This window comes from Rhinatrema bivittatum, chromosome 5 (genome assembly GCF_901001135.1).
Source record: "Rhinatrema bivittatum chromosome 5, aRhiBiv1.1, whole genome shotgun sequence".
Classification (NCBI taxonomy): Eukaryota; Metazoa; Chordata; class Amphibia; order Gymnophiona; family Rhinatrematidae; genus Rhinatrema; species Rhinatrema bivittatum.
In genome coordinates, this window is record NC_042619.1 from 258,738,873 (window position 1) to 258,754,647 (window position 15,775).

The window sequence follows — 15,775 nt, forward strand, 5'->3', positions numbered from 1 at the left end:
TCAGCTTTTTACAATATAGCGGAGCTGTGAAAAAGATCTTATTGGCAGCGTAATCCAAGGCCCATAGAGGAGAAAACGCTGACAAACCTAGAAATGAGTAAAACATTACTGAGCCTCCCAGACTGAAAACCTTACACTGGAAGCTCTTTACTGCAAGTGTTCTGTAGACAAGTGACTTATCGTATACAACGCTAAGAATACTGACAGCATTCTATAAACGCAGAATTAAAATAAACAGTTGCAGTTTCATGTTTTTGGCTGGAGTAACAAAACAAAAAACAAACGCTTAATGCATGTCTTCCTATCGCCCATAGGGCCTCGGGCAGTCAAATCCTCCAAGCAGTGTTTCCTATCCCTGATCCTGTGACAGAGGAAGGTCTGCAGGTCAAGCATGCCGAAAACCCAGCATCTGGGAACAGCTGCACTGCGCTGACTGTTAGTCTGATTGGGTGCTACCCCGCCATCCTATCACATCCCAGGCAGTGCCACCAGCATGGATTACATCTGTAAGTTCAGCAGTGACAAATGAAAGGTTAGGACTTTCCCATTTATGTTCCTCGGTTGATGGAGGGAAACTTAACCCCTTGTCCCTTGGAAGGAAGCTGGTTCCAATGCTTGGGCTACAGATAGGGGAGATGACATGAAAGAGGCCTGTTGGGGTTTCTCAGGAAAGTCAAACTTAAACATTGTCTATTTATGTAAGTCCTTGCAGTCTTTCTCCCTTCTCTTTTCTTTGATGATGGTATCAGTGCATCTGTTTTCAGTAACATACGGTACAGAATTACTGTAAGAGACTGAACTTTGCATCCCTCAATCAGTGCAGCCTGTAAACAGGAAAGCTGATATTCTGGGTAAGACAGAAAGAAATACAGTTGGGCTTTTTTGTTTTTAATAATTTAAAAAGTAAAAAAGGAAACTGTAAACAGAGAAAATCTCTACAATATTTTACAGGCACAGCCCTGTAAAGTGGGTATGAAAATCCCACTGAAGCACTATATAGTGCCACAGCCTTCTCTACCAAAGAGTGAAAGGGGCTGCCCGCACCCCAGATGAGCTAGTAGGACATCACTATTTACTGTAGTCTGGTTGCTCACAGGTTTTCGTCATCACCCTGTCAGGGGGATAATTTTTGGAAGAGCAATGAAGTTTGTTCTATTTTTCAACATTTTGCACCCTGAAAAAAAAAATGAAGTTACCAATTCCAACAGTACGAATGATGGGGAGGCTTACAAGGGACTCTAGTCTGCTCTGTTCCATCATCACCATCATTAAATTTCTTCCATGCTTTTCCAGCAATTCGGTTCAAAGCATATTACTACAACAACGAAAGGGAGGATAACTTTCAAACATGCCTAGTGGCATATCCATGTATATATGACCTGCGAGCAGATCTATGCAAGTATTTTACAACCCGTGCATATGACACACGAGTATCTCTACCTGCAGCATACATGCCTAGGTAGGCTTATGCAAGAATATATACAATGCACTGAAATGAAACCATGTATATCAAGACAGTGAATGTGCAGTTTTCCCTCCTGTTTTAAAAATATAAAAAATGATATGCACATATTTTTTTCCATGCAAAAGTAGAGTAGGACTTGCGTAAATTGGAACAGTTTAAAACATGAGTGCGACGATGGAATTAACCAGTTTACCATCTGGTCCACCAGTTCACCTAGTCCTTCTCCAGGTTGTCATCTTCCTGATTCTTCAGCTTGAACTCCCCCTCACTTCACCCAGTCTTCCCTCCCAGTCAGTACAACGGAATAAACACGTTCAATATCACTTATACCAGATAATTAACAAGTGTCAAAATGCACAAACAAGTTGGCAAATGGACACGCATCCTTTAAAATAGCAACTTATGCATGTGCCGCCCCACTCCCAGGAAGCACCTAGACTACCCCTTTTACACACTCCTATAGGTACGCATGAAAGTGAAAATACATGTGTATTTTCAACTTTTATAAAATATGGAATACGCGAGCAGATGCTACTTACTTGTGTATATGCTAATTATTACACTCGCAACATTTTGAAAATTTGCCCCTAAGGTTTTACAGCAGAAAATTCAACATTACAGTAGGTATGGAGGCCAAATGTAATAGGGTTATAAGCAAAGAAGGGTGCATATAATGGGCAAGTGGGAGGCAGCTGCATTTGCCCATTATAATGCATTAGGGTATAGTAGAATACATTTATGATATAAAGTGTATAGGCTAATTAGTGTAAGTACAAATACAAAAAGGTGCAGATAAAGATACAAGATACACAAAGATAAATATACTGGGGAATGACAGTGTCATTTCTGGGGATTGGCTGTAGTAGAATCCAAGCAGCAGTTTAAGGTTTCAACTGAAATAAATAACCAGGTTTTCTGCTTCTTTCTTCTTTCTGAAGGTGAGCAGGTATGAGGTTGGCCTAATGTCTACAGGTAAGCAGGAGTTCTAGAGGGTGGAAGCTGATCCTGAGAAGGTTTTCTTTCTGGTGCTTGTAAGCCTGATATGTGTAGGTGAGCTCGAGATGGAAAGCAGGCAGGTGTATAGGGTGAACTGATTTCCGAGGCAGAGTCGAGCTTGGACCTTTCTGCCTTGAAGGTCATGACCAAAATTTTGAATTGGTAGGGTAGTATGTTGGGAGCCAATAGTGAAGTGATCCTCTCACATTTATGAATACTGAGTACAGCTTGCTCTGCTGCATCTGTATAAGCTACAGTTGGTTGCTTAGTTTTTTTGGAGCGCCCCCATATAGAGGAGAGCCCAGTAGCCCCCTCCAGAATAAACACTGCTCTTCTAGTAGAAATGTCTCCTTATTACACACAGCAATCGTCATGGTAAATAGGATGATTCCAGAAGGTTCCCAATGTGCTAAATTCTGGCCCACAAAATGAATTTAATGGTTTGCCCTTTTGCCATAGGGAAAAATAATCAGACAGAATGAAACATTGGGGATTTCTGACAGGGTCACAATTCTTGTGTTTCAGAAAGGGTGGCAGATGCATGGAACACTACCCTGGGGAGATGGTGAGGCAAAAACAATATCAGAATTCAAGAAAGTCTGGATAAACCCAGAGGCTCCTTAGCAGTGGACAAGCAATGACACAGCCCGAGATCAAGTAGAGTCTGCTGTACTGCAAAAGGAAGGGAAAATGGGCATATGAGACAGACCTTGCAGTCTTTATTTGATGTCATATTCTAGGTTTCAGTGCAGGCAAAGCCAAGACATCCTGTATTAAGAAGGAATATTATCCCAAGTGTTAGGTGCTTCCAGCATGAACAAGGAGATCCATGTTGATGTCTCTATAAAATTGCGTACCCATGGGTTCTAGAGCGCACTAGCAGAAACTGTGCAAACCCCGCTTGTTCTTCAATCCAGTCTCTCAAAACTGTCACAATGAACCTTCAGTTTACGAGGAAGGTCACTTACTTGATGAAATCATGGACCTCTTGCATAATTAGAATGTTGGGCCAGAGCCAATCAGAATGTAGGATTTCCAGCCAGTGTTCTAGGTCATTTCCTTGAGGTCTATAATTCAACTAAATAACTTGGTTAGAATCTGGATGCCAGTAACTAAGACTGCTTTATAACATGACTCCTCTTTGTTATGTGCTTCTATCACACTGCAGAGCCTTTCCTAAAGCACTCCAGTCATGCCTGCTAGGGCAACAGGTACATGGTGTGGAAAGCTGTAATGGGAGGTAGTTAAAGTGGACCGGAAGAACTTTGTAGGTGCACTTGGGATAGTGGAACAAAGCAATCACCAATAAATAAATGAATATATGTGAATCAATATGAATTTGCACAAGAGCTTTGTGTGACTTTTTAGCCATGAAATTCTAGAATGCTCTCTTGCCCCTTTTCCTTGATCTGTTTAGAAGTAACAAGTTGAGATAACATCTGTTTTCTGTCTGATAAGGCCCAGTGTTTGAACTGTCTGGAGTCATGCTGTAACAGAATGCCTTATATTTAGGGCATAAGTCTTGATGAAATTGCAAGTACTAATTAGAATAACTGGTCTTGCAAAACCTAAACTAGAGCCAGAAATGAGAGTATACGTGACCAGTGATTAACAGTGTCCACTCAGAGTCATCAGAGAAAGAGCACCATTAGCCATTTCTTGATGTTTCTCTGGGCATATTTGTCTTCCAGTTTTTCCTAAGATACATTGACTCACATAAGGAAGACTGTGAGGGAGGTATCTCTTTATAAATCTTTATCTTCTTTGTATAAATCTTTATCTTTTATTAGTGTAATGCTGTTTGCTTTTATTAATATTCACTGATACTATTTGCCTTTGCTGAGTTTTACAATATTTTACAACTATTTGCTTTTATAAATCTGTGTTGTGTGTTCTGAGACAATAATATAACTTTTCCATACTTTCACATAAGGTGTAAAGTATCATTATTGTTTTCTTAGTGTGTTTTGTATGATCCAGACTACAATACAAAAACCACCATTCTCACAACCCACTACACATAAGCAGCCCAGAGACAGCACAATGTTTGACTTCCATGCCCAGGGCATAAGAATCCGAGAAGACACTGCTACTATGGCTGCTAAGTCATCTTTTTCTCCAGACTTTCTGTGGCTTTATTATTCATTTCTACACTTGAGCTTAGCCAAAAGGTCGAGAAGCGATATTATTCATTTCTAAGTGGAAGGTTGTGGAGTGTACTCATTTTTTAGGGAAGGTTTGCACATTGCTAACTAAGGAGCAGATATACAAAAGGTTTTTTCACTTTTTTTTTTCCTATGGAGAATATGTTAAGTACATAGTGCTCTAAATAACTTCTAATTACAGGGGTCTATTTACTAAACTACGGTATTTTCTCCGGAGTGGAAACCACCATGGGATTCACTAATAGTGGTACCTAGTACTGCAGAATTCTGAATTTTCCCCAGCAGTAAAATACCATGAGGTAAAATACCATGGCATGGACCCACACATCCTAGGCCCCCATATTCCCCCCAAGCCCAATGAAAAAATAAAGTGATCTAGTGAACTGAGCACCTTGGCCTCCAGCCTCCCACCCTAACTCTGGATCCTTGTGGCCAAAGAAGTAAAAAGTAAGGAGGCTGTTAGGCACTGCTCTCTGACTGAAAGCCTTGGCCCTTTGAAAAAAAATGTGCCTCCATCCCAGTCCGGTCCACCTCTCGGAACCATCCCTAAAGCTTACTGTAAGTCCCTGGTGTCTATTAGGGGCAGCAGCAATGTCCATTTCCTCCTGCCTTGTTGGTGACATTTTCCAAAATGGCGCTGGTGGGGCGAGAGCAAATAAACATTGCCCCTGCCCCCACTAGACACAATTGGGAGTTATAGCAAGCTTTAAGGGGAATTTGGGGGGGCTGCTTCTAGTCAGAGGAGCAGGGCCTAAGGACCTTTTACATATTCAATTTCTGGCCACAAGCATGGTGGGAAGGGGGCTGGCAGCCACTGCCCTCAGCCCAATAGACTCACCAGGTTTATTTTTTCATCAGGTTTGGGGTGGTCATGGGGTCCACTCGACACTTTTAAGGCCTCAGCCTGGGAGCACAGGGACGTGCGTTGCCTACCCAACACTCCCAGGGAAAGTTTGCTGTGACTCTTAAGGTGTAGCTAACTTTCAATCAAACAGCGCTGCTTGCGAATTTTGAGGCAAGCCACATTATTTGACTTGCATTAATTTGGCCAGCAATGAGCTGGTTGGCATGCATTTAATACCAGCGTTTGCCAAGTTTTTGGGGGTAAGGTAACACACAGTATTTGATATACCATGTTAATCGCTGAATTAAGGCATGGAAAACAGCAGAACCCTAACACAGCTTAGTAAATGATCCCCTTAGTTTGCTGGGACATGCTAACCCTATAATCTATACTAAAGGATGGCAGCCATTGCTGGGTAACTTCTCTTTAGCTTCCAGGTCATTTCACCACCTTATACTGTTCATATATTCTAGTTAAGAATTGGCAAATCAGTGTGAATTAAGTCCCAGTTCTCTCCCAGTCTAAAGCCTTCTCCAGTAGGGATCATAGATTCCTCAGAACCAGAAAAACTGAACCCTTATAGTTCTAGTCTGGATTTACACAAGAGCACATTATTTCTAGTCATTGTGTTTATCCTTCCTCTACTAATGGCAACATTTCAACAGAACCTCAGTCCTTAAAAAGGGACTACACTGATTATCTTATGACCTTATTGTCTGTTTGAATGCATGCAAAACAGCACAGAATGACAAACTGCTGTATCATCATGCTTGCAACAGGGCATTACTTTTACTGCATCGTTACACTACAGCGGAATCCTAAACTTGGTTCCTAACTTCCCATATATGCTAGACGTATCTTCTCAACCCCAGTTGACTTCAAGTTCTTGCCCTCAATGTGACCCTAATATTGCCATCAAACTCAAACTATTCATCACATGGAGCCATTTCTCCAACATCATGTGACAGCTCCAATCAGAAAAGCTGGTTAGCTCCCCCTCCCACCTACAACTTCCCAGGGGTTTCCTTGCGTCCAGTTGAAGTGGATCCTCTTAAGTATAACACAAACTCTTTTGATGCTGTATACGGAGTGCTGACAATCAACACACCAAAGAGCTAGCTATAAATTCTGCTTAATGTTGATTATGGTGGCTTCATATCAGAGGAGTTCTGAGGAAGATAAGAGAAATGCATAGCTATAGATGGTCAAGATGTTCTTATAAAAAGAAGTGCACTATATTTTCATAGGTACAACTTACAGAAACTTGAAAAAAATGTTCTTATAAGCACAGTATTTTCATAACAGGAATTGCTTCCAAGGGAAGAAACATCTTAGAATTTCAAACCAGATGCACTGAAGGAGTTATTTTCTTTTCATTTGAGTTCTTTGAAGCATAATTGACTGTAATTAAAACAAGTCCTGCACTTCAGCAGAGAAGAACATGGCTACTACTCAAGTGATGCATCCTAATCAAATGGCAGACTACAGCAAGGTTGGCTGGGTATGATTTTCTAGCACATATAGCCATGGCCTCACTCTCATTTTATAATCAGTATCCAGAAGCTGATCTCTCCCATCTAGTCACACATCAAGTTTCCCGTAGCATATTTGCTAATTGGCAAGTTTACAGAATTAAGTTTACAATAGTTCCAAGATCAACATAAGTGCATCACACCAATATCAGACAAGGCCCAACTGGCCCATCCATTCTGCCTCATCCCACTTACACTGCTCGAGCTAATGATATATCCCAACTGTCAATCTGTACAAGCCTCAGGATACCTGCAGGATACTGCTCCTTATCCAAGTCCGTTTCGTTGCCTTTGGTCCTCTGCCATTTTGGATAGATGAGCATACAGTTTCCAAGCTTAAACCAACATCCAGACCTCCCTGGAACCATGTCTTTTACTTGACCGCTCAGCCTGTTTCCTACCACTGCTCTCTGTATCTATCCCATGCATGCTTAAATTCTGTCACATTATTGGCCTCCACAGCTTCTGACTGTAGGCCAAAGAAGGACCTGAATCTGGAAAAAAGCTTGAACTCTTACATCAGGCTAAATGTAAAATGCCCTTATTGCATCTGACAAGCAGCATGATTCCATCCAGTTGCAAACTGACTGAAGTTTGTCATTAAAGGGAATTCTGACTTTGCAAGGTCTGCCTTAGATTTAAAAAAAACAAACCAAATGTAGTATTACAGGAAACCCAATTCAAATGTCTCATTTATTTTATTTTTCCCCAAAGCATGCCAGCTATTAAATATCTCTCAGTCCAACACCTGTATTAAAGGTAAGAGTGCAGTGGGTGCTCTAGGTCAGTGGTTCTCAACAGGTGTGTCGCAGGGCCAGCAGATGGCTGCCTCCTTATCAGTTGCCTTACATTGGGCCTGATGGGAGGCTCCTCTCACTTCCTTCTCTTCTTTCTGGCCCAGTGGGAGGCTCTTTCCTCCTTCACCCAGAACAGAGCGAGACATTGCCAACTCCGGCTGTTCTGGGCCTGAAGGGATGGAAACTTTACCTTCCACTGCTGAGTCGGAGTGATGCTGCTGATGATCTCTTCACCCTGTGGAGGGTGGGGGGGAGATGAAGGTGGAACGGAGAGGGAGTGTGGGGGCTACTGAGCAGGAAGGGGTGGGAAACAGGGTGTAGGGAGAGTCAAGCAGGGGAGAGAGGGAGCACAGGGAAGAGGATGTAGGGGGCAGGAATGCTAGGCAGGGATATGAGTATGAGGGGATGACTGAAAGTGAGTAATTGGGAAAAGTGAAGGATGATGGAGGCATGGAAGGGAAGTGACGGAGTGCAAGAGCCATAATATGTCAGTTTTGGGAACGTGCATTTCTTCTCTCTTTGTACTTTGCTTAGTGTAGGAGGATATGTATTTCTGTTTCTAGCTCTCCAATTTTGCACTGCATGCAGAGGGGCTTTTTGAGGTTTCCATTCCAGTTTTTGTCTCCACATTTGTAATTTGTGGTCTTTTATTCGGTATTTGGTGAAGGTCGGATCTGTATGTGTGACTGAGGTGAGGTACTTTACTTGTATCAATCTTCTTTGTTGCGTTTTCTCATTCTCAGTAGGACATGCACTGGTGCTGCACTGCTGGCTTTTCATAGTAAGTGCTATTGCTCTTTGAGTTCTTGGAATTAGTGTTGCAATGGTATGGAAGGTTTGCTATACATGTGCAGAGTCTTTTTTTTTTTTTTAGGTTTTGTATTTTACAATGCGCCTGGTAGTAAGGGAGTTTGTGTTTCTGTTACTGAGATAGCATCAGAATATCTTTTTTATATAGCGAGTTGTATTTGAAATATCCTCGCTCTGCTCTACATCCATTGCTTTTGGGGATAAGGGGGGGGGGAAGGCGGGGGCCGGTTCCTGTGGATGCTGAGTATATGTTTACATTTAGCCCCATGATGGTCAAGTGCTCAGTGTGTCACGCCTGCAAGCGTTATCTGCCAGGTGTGGCCCAATAGAAAAAAGCTTGAGAATCACTGCTCAAGGCCACCAGTTCTGGTTGAGTTCCTGTCTTCACCAGTCTTGGGGAAAGTGCAACGCTACATTCACATGATAACTGGGGTGCTGTTGAGACTGGAAGTCCCAGATTTCTTTTTGATGATCTGAAAGACAATGCCAGATTATGGGCACAGAAGGTTTTATTGTTGGCCAAAAAAGCTATTTTGCAAAAACGGTTAGTATTGGAGACCTCTATTACAACTCAGAAATGCCATACATCGCCCGTCTGTTATGGAAACGTATGTGGAAAAAATAAACAGGACTAAGAAATGAAGGGACTTTCTGAAGCTTTGGGGTGTATATTACGAAGGTCCTTTAATACAGCTTTGCCGGCGCATGTCCTACCCATTTATTAAGAGAAAGTTTTTCATTTGTTTGTGGGGTTTGATTGCTTTCTTAGGGACCAGCTTCAGTTAAGTATTTGTAATCGTTATCACATAAAGCTTGGGTTGCTTATTAAATGATGTTTCCATCTAGGTATTTTGATGCGTGCATCTAGTTATTATTGACACTTCTCCTCAATAAGGTGCTAGGATAATGAAGGGGTGGGAGATTGAACATGCTGATGTTGTTGATGTTGCTTTTTTTATGTTATTGCTCAGCCTCTGATCTTGCTGGGACCTTACAAAACCGACTTAAATGACCTGCCAATAGTGTCACAGAACACCTAAAACTCAATAGTTTCCGAAGTCTACCAGGACATTCGTACACCCCTCTTTACAATTCAGGCCCTGCGATCTGGTTACAAAAGCTTCTGTCTCTCATATAGGTGGTAATAACTTGAGTGCATCCACTCGTTCCTTCTGTTCTGTGCTGGAGAGAAGGCTGAACTCAAGGAAGTTCGGGAAGTGTACTCTCTGCTATGCGCTGTGAACATTTGAGCATAGGGTCACTTTTGCACAGCAGTGTGCAGAACGACTCTTTGGTTGACCACCAAGCATTCCTCAGAATGTCCACCTTTCAGCACTGATCTTCTCTCCTGTATCATTTCACAATCATCTTCCATTTCAGCGGCCAGTTAGTGATACTGTTGCTATGACTAGGATGCCCAGCAAGGCCGGCACCCCTCATCATTGTTAAATTCAGAGTAAAAGACGCCGTCAGCCCTCTCAGCTCAGCATTTCTGTTTTTCATCCTTTGTCGGTAAAATCAAGTCTTTACGGACAGCACAAACCGTGATGGATCAGATCTCAGGAGATTATTTTTTCCCTGCTGCCTCTTAACCTTCTCTATGATTTATCAAAGTGTCTGCTGATCTCCTAAGGTGGATTGATTGTGTCAGGGAAAATACAGCTATTAACTGCTGAAAGTGCTACTTGATGCTTCAGTGTTTAAAGAATGATTCTCCATTACTGTACAGAGGGAAAGAGGTTAAGCTTTAAACTTCAGAGAAACTGTAGTCAAAATCGTACTAGTCTGGCTCTTCTTACACCTACCATAATATCGCTCAACACCCTAACATAGGGCAGGCTCTCACTTTCTGTTATATTTGCCTTCAGTATAACTCTTCAAAGGAGCATGCTAGTGATAAAACTCAAATAGCAAAAAGCAAGGCCTATGAGTTATTTGCTTTCCAAGACATATGTCAGGTAGATTTCAGCTAATGGTCTGCACTTGGCTCTCTGTGAAACAAGAAATGTTGGCATGTCAATGAATCACCTGAGCCTCCCATGCTCGGTTCATTAAGATATCTCAAGGTCATCAAGGACAGGCCAAGCCAGTCCTGGTTTTACCCCATTGCATCATATACAGTAGTTTCTATTTCTTTTAGATAAGCAAATCATTCTCTCTCCTCTATGCCTCAGGTAACTTGACAATAATCTGGTTATTTCTTCATTAGGCTCCCCTGACAGGAAAGGGACCACAGCCTGTTCAGAACTCAGTCCTCAATGGGGACTTGGTTTATTCTTCCCAGTGTGAACAAATGAATGCTAATGCCAGTACCTGGCACTTTCAGCCCAGTGGGGCTTCCATAGCACTTTGGGGGGCTCAAGGGTAGGGTGGGGGATGGGAATTTGGTACTCTACTATTTTTTGTTAGGGGATATGGGGAGACTGGTGCAGCTTGGCCCAGTACATAATTTTATTTTTTTTTTTTACAGGGAGTGCAAGAGAGAGGGGGGGATCCAGTGCTGATGGCCTGTTACTTTTTTTTTTTTTTTTATTCAATATTCAAAAGCCCAGTGAGCAGCAAAGTTTCCTGGATAACTTTATCTGGGCGATTGTAGCCGAGGGTGTTCAGATAACTCTGCCTTTCACCAGGTTTTTGACTATGGACCTCACAGTGTTCTCAAAAAATTCTCTCTTAAAGCATTCATTACTCAGCTTAATAAGTGTCTATTCAACTTCGTAGTTTCTCTGAAGAGATTTTATAGTCAGTGTACTGCACCCTACACCATGCCCCTTCTCTGCCTGCTGGATAAAAGCACCAACATTCTTCTTTCCCCCTCTGGAAGGTTGCAGACACTGCAACCAAGGTGCCAGGCCCCCACTTTAGAAGCAGATGGCTGCATGTTCTAGTAGCAGTGGGCTCTGCAGCCAGTCGGGATCCTCCTGGATGAAAGGGTAACATGTGAAGTGTCTGGCTGCAGGGTCTTCTGGAAGCAGAGAGCTCCTGGATTCTCTGCAGGGAGAACTGTTCCATCAACTGGTAATGGAACCCACACGGGAGGGGGTGATCCTGGACCTGGTCCTTACCAATGGGGATAGACGGATAGGTTAGGGAGGATATGATTGAGACATTTAAATACCTCTGAGGTATCGATGCACAGGAGGTGGGCCTCTTTCAGCGGAAAGGAGGCCCTGGAGTGAGGGGTAATGGGAGGAGAGTGAAAGGGGGTAGACTGAGGAGTATTCTAAGGAAGCATTTCTTTACAAAGAGGATGGTGCATACATGGAAGTCTCCCAATGGAGTTGGTGGAGACAAGGGCACTACCTGAATTCAGGAAAGCATGGGACAAACACAAGGGACCTCTGAAGGACTGGTAGGCATTGTAGAACTTAGCAGCTGGCAGGGATGCAGGGCCAACAAATTAGGGGATCACTTAGAGTGCCAAAATTTAGGAGGGGGAGCAAAATCCCACCAGAGAGAGACCTACATGAGGTGCTATGCCAGAGCCAATACTGCCGCTGGAGCCACTGTTGTAAGAGGAGGAAATGCTGTGCTGGAGCTATTGCCACTATGTAAGTTTGGGAAGGGCATGCATGACAAAGTTCACCTAGGACGCCAAATATTCTTGCACCAAACCTGCAAGGATGGTCAGAGTAGACAGGCCATATGGTCTTTTTCTGCTGTCGTGTTTCTATGATTGTGTGTTTGTAACTCAGTTGCCATTTAAAGGTCAATTTTCAAAAGGTTTTATGTGAGTAAACACATATTTACACATGGAAAAGAGGCTTCTGAAAATTGTGCTTCCTTACTGAAGGTAAAAGTATGTTTCCAGGAGTGGAGGGAAGTTGGGAGAGTTATAGCTGAGAGGAGTCTGGTATGTTTCAAATCTCCATGTGTACTTTTGCCTCCAACCCAACCTGCACAAGATCGGATTTTCAAAGGGAAACTCTACAGAGCGTTTCCTTTTAAGAATGAGCTTGGCAGGTGCATAAGCACAAAGGAAGCTCCATCAGGATATTGAAAATTTCCCCCTTGCTGATTCAATGCTACTGGTTTGGGAGGGGGGTGGGGAGGGGGTTTGTTTACACTCTCATTTTCCATCTTAAAAAAGAGAGAACTCAGACTTTCAGTTCACATTGCCTTCCTTGCTAAGTGTGTCCACTATCTCTCCCCCTCCCTGTTTTATGTGGATTCATGCAGATGCCATGCACAGCATGGATGTAATTCCCTGGGATATTTACAGCCCTGGCTCCAAATCTATCCTTCCCGAGGCCACCATGGGATAATGTCTGCACAATTTCCCATGAGCACCTCAGCATCCCATCCTAAAGAAGCAGCAGCCTATACTTTAATGATTTCCAGGTATGCATCTTAGCACCATAATCCACCTAGGGAAACATTTTCACTTTGTCTGATGAGATGTAACAAGTGAAAATGCTGTCAGAACTCATTGCTCTGCTAATTCATGCCCTGAGAGACACCCGTCTGCTTTTAATTAACAATAATCCTTTGTAGATTCCTCCCTATAACTTGACAGTGGGGATCATGAAAGGGTATCCTTAGATTTGGGATGTTGATAAGTCCCTGAGGAGGTGGGAAACAGTAATGTAGTTTCTGGGCTGAAGAAGGACTGTTCTCAGTCTTCTGACAGGGCCTTCAGAGTGAAGAAGAGTGCTGCCCTTTCCTCATAAGAACATAAGAATATTGGGTCACACCTCCATCAAGTCCCGTATCCTGTTTCCAACAGTGGCCAAGCCAGATCACAAGTACCTGGCAAGATCCCAGTCTGCTATCACACAGTGATAAGTAGTAGCTGTTCCCAGAGTCTGCTTGGTTATAATGGTTTATGAATTTCTCCTCCAGGAATATGTCCAAACCTTTTTAAAACCCTGCCTTAACCATATCCTCCAGCAATTAATTCCAGAGCTTAATTGTGCATTGAGTGAAAAAGAATTTTCTCCAATTTGTTTTGAATGTGCTTCTTACTAACTTCATAGAGGCCACCTGTCTTTGTATTTTTGAAAGAATAAATAATCTATTCACATTTACCGTTCTATTCCACTCATGATTTCATATACCTCTAACATATCCCCACTTAACCATATTTTCTCCAAGATGAACAGCCCTAACCTCTCACAGGGGAGCCATCCCACCCCTTTTAGCATTTTGGTTGCCCTTCTCTTTACTTTTTCCAATGCAACTATATCTTTTTTGAGATGCAGCAACCAGAACTGCACACAGTACTTCAGCTGCAGCCTCACCATAGAGAGATACAGAGGCATTATGACATTCTCCGTTGTATTCTCCATTCCTTTCCTAATAATGCCTAACATTCTGTTTGCTTTTTTGATGGCCACTGCACATTGAGCCGAGGATTTCAAAGTATTGTCCACTATGATGTCCATAGTGCCCAAGAAGTGCTGCTGATGCCACTGCCTACAGGAGAGAGGTGCTGAGCACCTGGTGATTGTAGACACTGCTTGCTGCCACCAGTGCTTCTCTCTCTCTCTCAGTACACTGTTTGACCCTCATAGGAGAAAGAGAGCAAGGCTGGCAGAAGGAAGCAGTGTTTCGCTGCACTGGGCCCCCAGTGGTGTTCTCCTGGTAGCGGGAGAGCAGGTTGGAAAGAATAGAGAGGACAACAGGGATGGAAGGGAGGGCACAGGAATGGATGTTAAGAGCAGTGAAGGGAGGATGAAAGTTAAGGCTGAGGATGCCGGTAGTGGTGTGAATGAAGCTGCTATTTTTCACCTGGCTGGAGGGGGGCAGGGGGTACATTGACAATTTCAGTTTTCATGCATCCTGCCAATTAGCCTAACACTGGCCTTGATTACACAGCAAAATGCACCCTACTTTTCTGACATTTTCAGTTCCATTTCCATTCTGATTGTTCCCAGGACTTTAATAAGGCAAGATGAAATCTTGGGTGGGAAGAGAGAGGACTCCAGAGGTCACCACGAGCGAATATAAGCTTCAGGTTCCACAGTCCCAGCTTCCAGAGGGTCTGCACCCTGTGCACCAGAAGAGGACCGGAAGGCTCATCTGCATATCCTACCCAACAGTCCCCAGGAGAGGACTCCAGAGGTCCCCATGAGTGATCCAGACTTTGATCTCCACAGCCCCAGCTTCCACAGACCCCGCACCTCTTGCACCAGAAGAGGACCGGAAGGCTCATCTGCATATCCTACCCAACAGTCTCCAGGAGAGGACTCCCAGAGGTCCCCATGAGTGATCCAGACTTTGATCTCCACAGCCCCAGCTTCCACAGACCCCGCACCCCTTGCACCAGAAGAGGACAGGAAGGCTCATCTGCATATCCTACCCAACAGTCCCCAGGAGAGGACTCCAGAGGTCCCCATGAGTGATCCAGACTTTGATCTCCACAGCCCCAGCTTCCACAGATCCCACACCCCTTGCACCAGAAGAGGACTGGAAGGCTCATCTGCATATCCTACCCAACAGTCCCCAGGAGAGGACTCCAGAGGTCCCCATGAGTGATCCAGACTTTGATCTCCACAGCCCCAGCTTCCACAGACCCTGCACCCCTTGCACCAGAAGAGGACCGGAAGGCTCATCTGCATATCCTATCCAGCAGCACCTCACAACTCCTTAGTGTAAATTTGCTACAGCTTTTATTCAGAAAGAATTTAATTCAAAACAAAAGCGAATAAGGTCTTTCTACTTTCTTTCAACAGGTAACAAAAGCTATCGGCAACTGAAGGATGGCTGGGAAACATCATATCGCCAAACCTGCCACTGCTGTTACCAGTTCTACTGGTGTCCAGTCAGATGTCCTGATCCACAGTGAGGAACCAGTGCAGTGTGAAAGATGTCTGCAGAACGACTCCCTTAGAAAAAAAGAGGCAGAACAAAGAGGAGGTGGCCAGACTGAGAAGCATCCTGGAGAATGAGGACTACACTGATGAAATGCTTATCAAAGCATCTACGATAGAGAACAAGCAGAGTGGAAGAGATGAGATGACAGCTGGATCCAGATTACTACACCCTGGCTCCAATTTCCTTTAAACTGAAGAATCGGTATGCAGCCTTGGACGAAGAGGAAGAGATATCATCCCATGATGGGAAGGGACCAGGACATGCTGTGGGCACAACAACCACTGTACCTAGGAGGCGAATGGCAGTAGTTGTTGGTGACTTGTTTCTGAGAGGCACGGAGGCATCCATCT